This window comes from Delphinus delphis, chromosome 4 (genome assembly GCF_949987515.2).
Source record: "Delphinus delphis chromosome 4, mDelDel1.2, whole genome shotgun sequence".
NCBI classification, from domain to species: Eukaryota; Metazoa; Chordata; class Mammalia; order Artiodactyla; family Delphinidae; genus Delphinus; species Delphinus delphis.
This window is the reverse complement of record NC_082686.1, coordinates 116,496,452-116,506,000: the sequence shown is the minus strand read 5'-3', so window position 1 is coordinate 116,506,000 and position 9,549 is coordinate 116,496,452.

Here is a 9,549-nt window from a genome sequence, read left to right as displayed (position 1 = left end):
AGTCAGGGCCCAGGTGTAGCGAGTGCCGGAAGCAGGCCAGGATGCCCTCTACCTCGGAACTTAGAGCCTTCTTAAGGTCAGACCAACAGTGACTTCATGACTGCACTTACAAGTGCACAAGAGATGCTCCAAAAGTTGTTTGTAAGCGAAATGGAACTGGATAGAATTTTAAACTCAAAGCTGGAATGAGGTGAGCATTAATGAAAGACAATTGCCAATTGGATTTAATTTCAGAGATGTCATGAATACACACCTCATCACCCCAAAACCATCCGCACCCCATCTATGGGCTTATGTAAAGCCTTCCTCTTCACTGTTACGGATGAGGCATAACTTGCCAATCCCCCTGGAAGAAGAAAAGCAGCCTCATGTTCTCACTAAAGTGTAAATGACTGCTAGCTGTGCCTTTGCCTAAAGAAATGGGGACACTGAGCGAGGAGGGGGGACACCATGGGTAGGAAGAACCCCTGGGAAAGGAAAGACTCACATTGAGGACCCTGAACACCAAACCTGCCCAGGCTGGGCCCCGCCCTTTGGGAAGAGCGCTGGGTTAGGAGTCAGATGTGCTGGGATGGAATCCCAACACCACCACTCACAGGGCTACCACACCGCTCTGGACCTCACGTCTCTAGTCAGAAACTCACAGTAATAATCCCGCTCCCTTCCTACACAGATAGGTTCGTGAGGTTTGTCATGCATATAAAACTTGTAGGCTGCCCAGTGCTAAATCAGTGGCTCTCAGACTTAGCTAAATCTTAGAACTACCTGGGGAGCTTTTAAAATTCGGTGGACCCAGGCTGCTACCCAGGACCAATTACATCAGAATGTCTTAAGGTGGGACCCAGGTATCAGTTTTTTTTTTTCCAAGCTCCCCAGGTGATTCTAGTATGCCAGTGGAGTTGAGAATCACTGCCCTAGACCAGTGTTTCTAACCTGGGGGTAATCCAGCCCCCACCCAGGGGCATTTGGCAAAGTCTGGAGATATCCTTGATTTCACACCTTGGGCTGGGGGGTGGCGCTCCTGGCATCTAGTTGGGTAGCGGCCAGGGATGCAGCTGAATAGCCTTCAATGCCCAGGACAGCTCCCACCACAAAGAATCATCCAGCCCCGTATGTCAAGGTTGAGAAACCCTGCCCTAGACAAACATAAGAAATGTTTAAATTTTTTGATTACCGAGGTGATTTCCCTAGCCTACACCAAGGAGATGAAATCCCAGAATGGCCTAAGATCCTGGAGACCCCCTTCACGTTTGTGGCCTTGGTCTTTTTGTCCCTGAGGGTAGAGAACTCAAAGGCAACGATTCGTGTAAAGACCGTTCGTTCATTCACCACACGAATGTTTAATGAAGGCCTACTGTGTGCCGGGCACTGACTGAACACCACACCTGTTGGGGATCCAGGCGTTCCCATCCCATCCCAGGTACTGAGACCCCATCAGACTTCCACTCCCAATACATAAAGACCTCAACCCAACAGTCAGGTTCTGATGGGGGTCTCAATGGTGTGGCCCTGCTGGTGTGAGTGTGCATGTGACCTATTTCAGTGGGCAGTGGGAGCCACAGGAGGTTTTTGAGCGGGAGAGTGACATGACCCACCTTTCAGCAGAACTAATCTGGTGGCCGTTCTCTCCATAGTAAGAAAAGGTGAGGAATCCAGTTGGAGTTTAGCACAGGGCAGTCACATTTAATTGAAATTCACTTCATGTGAGATTAATCTTCTCAGAGAAGTACAGGTCAAATGGAAGGGATGCTTCTTTTTGTACATAAATCTGTAACCAGGGAAGCAGGCTTTGGGCTTTTAACCGCTGCTTTCCATTTTCTCAGCTCATTTCCAATGGCTTGGAAAAGGCTTGCTCCTAAATTGGCAGCTGTATGTACCGTGGTGCTTGTTCAGCCCTCTTTGAGGCATTTTAGCACTTCTGACTTCCAGTGCAAAGCTATTGACGTTGGCTCCATTTCGGGAACACTACCGCAAGCTCCGCCACTTAACTGACACTTGGATACCATTGTTACAGGTTATAAAAAAGATTTTCAGTTCTAACCACTGATCACATAACTGGGCACTAGGAATGGATTCACTTACTGAATTTCCAAAGCATGGCAAAAATACTGTGATGCCCACAGGATGACAAATGATGGACTTTGCCTAGTTTCCAGCTCACCTGGTGCCACGAGGCTGTGGAAATTGTGTCACTCCATCTCGCAAATCCCTGGACCTGCCAACTTGGAAATTTTTGCTGTTTTTTTCACATTTTTCAAATGGAAGGGTTACATTATTTCAAAATACACCTGAAGTGAGACCTTATTAAAGTATTTACATCACATAATTTCAAATATTCAAAACCTAAGGGTACTTCCCTAATCGTCCAGTGGTTAAGACTCCATCCTTCCACCGCAGGGGGCACGGGTTCGATCCCTGGTCAGGGAACTATGATCCCTCATGCTGCATGGTGTGGCCAAAAAATTTAAAAAATAAAAGAATTTTAAAAACCCCAAAAAACCAGGACTGCCATGTGCAGCAACTCAGGTGGGAGGGCTGAGGCTGGGCTTCGGGCAGTGGAAGGCCCTTACTGGGAACTCGGGGTGAAGTGGCTGAGTGGCTAAGCTCTGGCCACGTGGCCCGGGTTCGAGTCCCATCTCTGCTACTTCCTAGCTCTGTGAGATTAAGGCAAGTCATGCAACCTCTCTGTGCCTCAGTTTGCTCATCTGTAAATTGGGACTCATAATTCCTCATAGACTTTTTGTGAGGATTAAATTAATCTATGTAAGCAACTTAGAGCAGATGTATATTTTATCTGCAAAGAGATTTGAACAGTGCCTGTTGTATAACAAGCCAATTTATGTATGGGTAAAAAAAAAAAAAAAATCAATCAGGGGCTTCCCTGGTGGCGCAGTGGTTGAGAGTCCGCCTGCCGATGCAGGGGACACGGGTTCGTGCCCCGTTTCCGGCAAGATCCCACATGCCGTGGAGCGGCTGGGCCCATGAGCCATGGCCGCTGAGCCCGCACGTCCGGAGCCTGAGCTCTGCAACGGGAGAGGCCACAACAGTGAGAGGCCCTCGTACCGCAAAAAAAAAAAAAAAAAATCAGAGATCTGAGAGGCACTTCAGAGTAGAAGCAACATAACTCACTGCAGACACAACACAACACGGTGTGGGTGACAGAAGAGCGGGAGAAGCCAAGGTCAGGGCAGCCGGGAAGCAGTTAACAGAAATCAGGAGGGGTGGGTTTCTAGGGCCGGAAGCCCCCAGGCTGCCTCAGTGGTGGGGGTGGTGGAGGAGGCTCGTGCAGAGCCTCTCTCCAACCTCCTGGGGGTGCAGACCCCAGTGCAGGTTGTCTGCCACCACACCCCCAAAGGATACTGACAGGGACCCCAGAGCTTCTGATGCAGACACAGTGACCCTCCATCACAGGGCTGGCAGGAGGATGGACTTCTGACATGAAACCCCTAAGGCCCCTAAAATGTCATTCTCTGGGCAGCTTCCCAAACCTTCCCACAAGAAAACTCTAACACGTGAACCCCAAGGACCTCTCTGGACGCCCAAATATATAACCTCTGTCTCGGTTAATTAGGACACCACTACCGTTCCTTTCAGTTGCAAATTAAACAGCTCTATGCTGCATTGCAATTCAACTCTGCTTAATTCTCTGAAATATCCCTTATCCACGCTACCCGACCCCACCTGCAGAACTGAGTCTCCAGGGCCTTCACCCACTCACCCCCAGCCCCATATCCCGCCCTGAGCTGGGGACCTGCAGACCTGCAGAGCTGAGTCAACAGAGGTGGCGGGGACCTGCTAATCACCCACGTCACAGGAATGGGTTTCCTCTCAGGCAGAGTTGGGACAAGGAAAGGGATGGCTGTCTCTTTGGAAAAAAGGACTTGTTTTGCTCTGGGAAGGATACTTACCAATCATGACTTCTCCCATTTCCCCTCCAATAACCAAAACCCAACCCATCCTTCAGAGACAATTTTGGGGTCCTCTTTTCCCTTCTCCACAGCCCACAACCCCTGCTTCTTTGAGTTCTCATCCTCTCAAGGGTGATCCTGGCCATTTCCCCTTTTTGAGATGATCTCAATAAAGAAATACCAGATCAGAATGACAAAATTATTGTTTATTTTATTATTTTTTTTTCTGTACGCGGGCCTCTCACTGTTGTGGCCTCTCCCGTTGTGGAGCACAGGCTCCGGACACGCAGGCTCAGCGGCCATGGTTCACAGGCCTAGCCGCTCCGCGGTATGTGGGATCTTCCCAGACCGGGGCACGAACCCGCGTCGCCTGCATCGGCAGGCGGACTCTCAACCACTGCGCCACCAGGGAAGCCCTGTTGTTTATTTTAAATGGTTGCATGTAACCAATAGTTTAGCAGACAAAAATACAGTGTAATATAATTATGCTGTGCTAATTCCAAGATCATTACACAATTTGTAAAATTAGTGAATTCATAGTGTCCCTGAGGCAGTCTGGTCCAATAATGGTTCACAAGTTTAAAGGTGGAGAATGAACTTCATTATTGTCTCTCTGTGACCTTCATGTGTAACTTCCTTTGGTGATAATGTCAAAAGTTGAAGAGCCCCTCATGAATGTGATGTCTGGGCCAATGGGTCCCTTTCCCCAACACCGCAGGCTCCCACTGGAGGCCCTATTTCAACTCCTAGCACTTAACTCTCAGTCCTACCATTGTTTCAGACACCCTAGTGGACATTTGTCACATTTATGGCTGTCTGCCATCTTGTGAGCAATTCTCCCATGTTTAAGGAGCTTCCTTCATTAGGAATTCCATCTCTTCAGGGTATTAATAGAAGGGAGGACTAGCTTTCCCAGCCTACCTGCACCCAGGCTCCAGCTGTAAGACCGAGGTGCCCTCACTTATATGCCCCCAACGAAAAGATTTGGAAAAAGAACTATGTGAGGTGGATAATGCTGATTGGATCCTTTGGGAATCCACAGGGATTGGCTTTGGGATGGCACCAGTGGCAGAGCTTACGGTTCCTGGTGTCCAGTGTCATGGTTGCTATCTACACTGGCAGTGGATGCAAAAGCGAGAGAGGCCACCAGACCTGTGTGCGTCCTACACACGCCACCTCTGAGTGGTCTCTCCAAAAATTCAACTTTGAATCTGGTCAAGTCTCCAATCTAACTACATATTTACAAGCAACACAGGGGCACAAGGACATGTTAAAGGCCATTTCAGGAATTCGATCAGCAATGAGAAACTAGAGGACAAACAACTTGGTTTCTTCAACAAATGAATTGCAAGGGACAAAAAAAGATACAGACAGGGAACCTATAGACTAAAAGAGACTCAGGAGACATATCAACTCATCATACTATTTAGCCTTTATTTGAATCCTAATTCACACAAATGAACTACAAAAACAAAAGCTAAAACGAATCACAAAGGACAGGAGATAAACAGTGAAATTTGTACACTGGCAACGTTTGATAATATTACCAGAAATACTGTTCAATTTTTAGGTGTGATAATGGCATTATGGTCATGTATTTTAAGAGTTCTTATCTTTTAGAGATAACACACTGAAATATTTATAGCATACTGTCTGGGATTTGTTTCAAGATAATTATGGAGGGGAAGAGCAGAAGGAATAGAGATGAAATATCACTGGCCATGACTTTATAAATGTCAGAGCTAGATGATGGGTGTATGGAATTCATTAAACTATCTTGACTGCTTGTGTAGATGTTTGAAATATTCCACGATAAAAACGTTTTTAAAAACCAGTGAAAATAAATAAAATTTAAAATAAATAGATGATTCTGCATTCAATCGAACTCCATCTGGCTTAACTATGAACACCCTTACAGAACTGATGGGCTGGGTCAGCCAGGCACTCTCCGTTTTAGATCAAAACATGGGAAGCAATTTCTTCTCTCCTTGGGGAGATGGAGGGTGGAGCTACTTGGAGATGGAGGCTGAGAATCTGTAGTACACTCTGGCCATCTGGTCTCCCTCAGCTCATATATGCTCCGATTTCTGGGGCTGCAATGGGAACTGTGGCGCCCAGCTCCGTGGCTACCATGCATCTCTACTCCATCCCAGCTAGCTAACTGTCACCCAACTGCAGCCAGCTTTCTCTGCCATAAACCATCCATATGGACCTCTGTAGCCGAGGGGACACTGGAAAGTGTATGGAGGTGATGGAACTCTCAGAGCCAGATTCTGGTTTAGGTGCTCTGAGAGAGCTGGAGTGGGGTCAGTGAAGTGGTCCTCCAACAACAGTCCAGGAGAGTGGCAGTGAGAGGCCATAGCAAGACAGTGGGATGGAGAGGAGGGGCGGTTGCAAGCAACAAACCTAACAGAGAATCCATTGACTTATCAAATGATTAAATTTGGAGAGAGAGGAAAAGAGAAGAATCTAGAAAAAAACATTCCCCATAAAGTGCCAGGCAGTTTATTCCCTTTATCTCCTTCAACCTTCACCCTCAGTGTAGTAGACCACTGACAGTTTGTTTGTTCCAAGTCTGGTCCCCTTTCTTCTGGTCCATATGGTTCAAACAGGACTTAACTCCCTTGCCCCCAGCCAGTTCCAGGGTTGGACACACAACACCAGCCTGGCTAATCAGCCCCAGGGTCACTGGCCCTGGCACATAATCTTGGGTTTTTAGTTTAAACCACTGGGAAAGAGATACTCTCTATCATTTGGGATGCTGAAAGGGTAGAATGTCAGCTTGGGACTTCTGAGAGCCATCACGTGGAGAGAGCCTTATTGGACTGAAGTCTTCACGGAGGAAAGCAGAGGCAAGAGATGAAGAGATGCTTCATTATTTAAGCATCAGGATCCAGCCCTGCCTGACGCCAACCCTAACACTGGGCTGTTGACTTATGAGCCAATTAGCTCCTTTACTTTTCCTTAACTAGTGTGAGTCAGAGTTCCATTACCTGTGACTAAAACAGTCCTAATATATCAATCTTGTGTGATAAATCTTACCATCCCCAACCTCCTGATGAAAAAACGGAATCTCTGACAAGTCAGTGAAATTGCTTAAAATTACACACTTTCATGTGTCAAATAGGATGTTTTCTTCCCCCAGCCCCTTTCTGTCTGTCCTCTCCTTTTATTGAGAAGGTTCTTTGGCATACAGAACAGGAAGAGATTTTTGTGAGCAAATGCAGCACCCCATCAGCACCACACACATATACACCCCACTCTGGCAGAGACCCTGGACCCTGGGGCTCTGGGAGAGAAGGTGGAGATGAACAGAATAGTAATTAGACCAAGTCGCTGAAGACAGAGTAGAAGAAGGGTGGAGACCTAGTGCAGAAGAGAGCTGTGGTGTTTTAAAATATTTTGGCCAATTCTTTGACATGCCTTCTTTCGAAAGGTGAAACCTCACTGTCCCTGGACCACCCCCCCAACCCAGCCCTTGAACGTGGACTGATGGCAGAAGTAATGGTGCGTGACTTCCAAGGCCAGGTCATGGAAGAATACAACTTCCTCCTTGCTCACTCTACAATCATTCAGTCTGAGGGAAGCTAGTCACCACGTCATGAGGACACTTGAGCAGCCCTTGTCCACAGGGAGAGCAGTGGAGGCCTCTCACCAACAACCTGTGAGCCACCTTCCAGAACAGATCCTCCAGTCCAGCTAAGCTGTGCTCAAACTCCTGACCCCCACAGAAACTGCGAGATAATAAATGTTTATGTTGTTTTAAGCCGCTAAGTTTTGGGGGTAATTTGTTACACAGCAATTAATAACTAATACAGAAACTGTCTGATACACAGTCAGGGTGGCCTCTGTGTGGACTGACAGTATCTCAGTGGAAACCATAACCGACAGCTATGCCTTGTCCTCTGAACCCCATGAGTACGACATATCCGCCAATGGCAAGACTTCCTTTCTTCTCTGTAGGGCTTTCTAGGCAGAACCCAGAGGCAGCGCTGGGGTTGGCACCTGGGTCTTTCTGATGCCAAAGACTGTGCCTTTCCATAGGGCCATATTTCAGAGTCTGGATGTCAAGGAGCTGGAAGAGCAGGAAAGAAGAGCTGAGAAACCTCAGGTTGTTCCTTTGAATCTGACAGAGGCCAAGAATTAGAGGACAGAATAAGATGGTGCTTCTCTTATATTAATTAATTAATTTATTTATTTATTTATATTTTTGGCTGTGTTGAGTCTTCGTTGCTGCGCACGGGCTTCCTCTAGTTGCTGCGAGCAGGGGCTACTCTTCGTTGCGGTGCGCAGGCTCCTCATTGCGGTGGCTTCTCTTGTTGCAGAGCACGGGCTCTAGGTGCGCAGGCTTTAGTAGTTGTGGCTCACGGGCTCAGTAGTTGTGGCTTGCGGGCTCTAGAGCACAGGCTCAGTAGTTGTGGCACACGGGCTTAGTTGCTCCGTGGCCTGTGGGATCTTCCCAGACCAGGGCTCGAACCCATGTCCCCTGTGTCGGTAGGTGGATTCTTTTTTTATTTTTTTTATTTATTTATTTTTTGCAGTACGCGGGCCTCTTACTGTCATGGCCTCTCCCATTGCGGAGCACAGGCTCTGGACGTGCAGGCTCAGCGGCCATGGCTCACGGGCCCAGCCGCCCCACGACATGTGGGATCTTCCCGGACCGGGGCACGAACCTGTGTCCCCTGCATCGGCAGGCGGACTCTCAACCACTGCGCCACCAGGGAAGTCCCGGTGCTTCTCTTATTAATTTAATTATTTAAAACCCAGTGGAGATGTGATTAGGGTAGAGATCAAGATGAAAGCATATTGGATTAGGGGGGGCCCTAAAATCTAACAAGTCTATCCTTATAGGGGACAGAAAGGGACACACAGAGAAGAGGTCAATTTGAATATAGAGGCAGAAATTGGAGTGATGTGTCTACACACCAAAGCATGCCATGATTGCTAGTAACCACTAGAAGTGAGGAGAGAGGCACTCAGCTGATTCTTGCTCAGAAACTCCAAAAGGAACCAACCCTGTCAGTAACTGGATTTTGGACTTCTGGCTTCCCAAAGTGAGAGACTAAATTTCTGTTATTTTAAGCCAAACAAAAACAAACCCCAAAAAATCCAAAATCAAAACCCCTGCCAATGATATTAAATAAATAGTGGGGCAATAACAGATACCAGTTTCAAAATGGCCTTACTGGATTGGGATGTCCCCTGATGTCTTTCATTCCTCTGTAAATGTACACTGATCACCTGATCAGTGCCAGGGCCACGTCTGGAGCGTTCACATTGGAAACTTTACATCAGGGCCAGGGGCCAAATGAACTCCTCAGACGGACCGTGCTATAGGAGCTCGCTGGCATATAGAGAGCAGGGTGGAGTACAGGATCTAGAAAGACGCCCCCTGCAGGGGGTGGACTGAGCAAGTTGGGTAGATATTTGGAAAGGTGAGAGGCAGGAAATTTCTAGCAGGCACAGAGATGCAGCCCCAGGTGATGCACTCTGGGCTGGTCCATCATGTGGGTGGAAAACCAGAGGGACAAGGGGCATATTAACTCCTGCACTATAGCACCTGTCTCCTCATTCTGATGTTCACGGCCCCCTTCAGAAGTCCCTCCCCTGAAGCTCCCTCTCTGTTTGAGCCAGGCTTGTC